Here is a 2,351-nt window from a genome sequence, read left to right as displayed (position 1 = left end):
ACACCATGCTCATGGCTAGGAAGAATCAACATTGTTAAAATGTCCATACTACCCAAAGCAATCTACAGATTTAATACAATCCCCATTAAAGCACCAATGTCATAATTTGAAGAATTTGACCAAAGAGTTCTTCATTTTGTATGGAACCAGAAAAAAAAAAAACCCTGAATAGGCAACACAATTCTAAGAAATAAAAACAAATCTGGAGGCATCACATTATCAGACTTCAGGTTATGCTACAAGTCTATAGTGATCAAAACAGCATGGTACTGACACAAAAATAGAGACATAGATCTATGGAACAGCATAGAGAATATTAAGATGAAAACAGCTACATATCACCATCTGATCTTTGATAAACCAAACAAAAGCATATACTGGGGAAAAGAATCCTTATTTAATAAATGGTGCTGGAGGCTGCAGGCTCGTGACCCGGAGCAGCTTGGAGCTGGTGAATAATAGCTCTTCAAGTCTGCAATAAAAAATGGCCTCCAATAAAACTACATTGCAAAAACTGGGAAAGAAGCAGAATGGAAAGAGTAAAAAGGTTGAAGAGGCAGAGCCTGAAGAATTTGTGGTGGAAAAAATTCTGGATTGACGAGTAGTAAATGGGAAGGTGGAGTATTTCCTGAAGTGGAAGGGATTTACAGATGCTGACAATACTTAGGAACCTGAAGAAAATTGAGATTGTCCGGAGTTCATCAAAGCATTTCTTAATGCTTTCTCAAAAAGCTGGTAAAGAAAAAGATGGTACAAAAAGAAAATCTTTATCTGACAGTGAATCGGATGATAGTAAATCAAAGAAGAAAAGAGATGCTGCAGACAAACCAAGAGGCTTTGCCAGAGGTCTTGATCCTGAGAGAGTAATTGGTGCCACAGACAGCAGTGGAGAATTAATGTTTCTTATGAAATGGAAAGATTCAGATGAGGCAGATTTGGTGCTGGCAAAAGAGGCAAATATGAAGCGTCCTCAGATTGTTATTGCTTCTTATGAAGAAAGACTAACTTGGCATTCTTGTCCAGAAGATGAAGCTCAATAATTGTTTGCATTGTTCTATGCATATAAAATCTGGGTCTTGATTTTTGCTTGACAAGTGGGAAGAAATAACTACATTCTAATAAGTCAAGTTTGATATGTTCATTTTGGAAGTAGTACTGAGAGAGTCGTTGGGGGTGTTTGCACCAATAGCACTGGTTACTTTGAACAAATAAAAGCTTTCTCTAGTTGCTTCTTTTATCAGAAAAGAAAAACATTTGATACCATGGTATATTATTTCCTCTGCATTAGAGAACAGCTTTTGTAAATGCTAAGGGAAATTTCCATAGCCATTATTGAGTAAGAACTTGTTTAACTCTTTGCCTAAGGACCATTCTGTTTTTTTTTTTAATTTGTTTTTGTATGTGTATATGTAACATGCATATATAAATGATTTTCTTTGTTTTTAAACATTCGCCAGAACAAAAATCATGGGTAAGCCCAGGTGTCTGCAATATCATCATTCTGAGCAATGTAAGAATAGAAAATTTTCCTGAAGCAATAATGTTTCAAATTAAATAGTTCGTTTTAAATTTGACAATTTAAATGGATGATTTAAAGTCAGCCAGGTCAGAATCTGTATCTATGTGTATAGTCATATAAATGCAAAATTGTGTTTATAAAATTTCTAAAAGGAAAAGATTTATCATTACCAATAACTTCTCCACTCACATGAGGAAACTAGACAAATCCTGGTGTGTTCTAATGAGGTAAACAAGTAAGACTTAGGCTCGGCACCTATAGCTCAAGTGGCTAAGGTGCCAGCCACATATACTAGAGCTGGCAGGTTCGAATCCAGCCCGGGCCTGCCAAACAACAATGACAACTGCAACCAAAAAATAGCTGGGTGTTGTGGCGGGCACCTGTAGTCCCAGCTACTTGGGAGGCTGAGGCAAGAGAATCACTTAATCCCAGGAGTTAGAGGTTGCCGTGAGCTGTGATGCCACAGCACTCTACCCAGGGTGACAGCTTGAGGCTCTGTCTCAGAAAAAAAACCCCAAAACAAACCAAACAAACAAACCAAAAAAAAAAAAAAAAAGAAAGAAATAAGACTTAGTTGATGGTCATTAAAGATTCCTCTAGTAAGCCATTCCTAGACTTGGCTTATAGAAACCTAATGAGATGGTTAAGCCATGTTGGCAGTTTCATACCTGTTGACATAAATGTGTGAACAAACTTTGTAATCTAAACTATTGACCTGCATGTTTTTTCCTTACCCCCAACTCATTCCTTACATGTAGACTCAAACTTTTCAGTATTTGGGTTACTGGTTGAGCAGAAGCCATTAAAAAAAGTCATAATAATCAGAATGTTA

At 36.7% G+C, this 2,351-nt stretch overlaps 1 pseudogene; it reads left to right on the top strand.

Annotated features, from left to right (window-relative positions):
- Positions 1-484: 484 nt before the first annotated feature.
- LOC128578270 (chromobox protein homolog 3-like) lies at positions 485-1,040 on the top strand (annotated as a pseudogene).
- Positions 1,041-2,351: the final 1,311 nt, after the last annotated feature.

This window comes from Nycticebus coucang, chromosome X (assembly GCF_027406575.1).
Source record: "Nycticebus coucang isolate mNycCou1 chromosome X, mNycCou1.pri, whole genome shotgun sequence".
Lineage (NCBI taxonomy): Eukaryota > Metazoa > Chordata > Mammalia > Primates > Lorisidae > Nycticebus > Nycticebus coucang.
The sequence above is the reverse complement of the archived record's forward strand: the minus strand, read 5'-3'. Positions and strand labels throughout refer to the sequence as shown.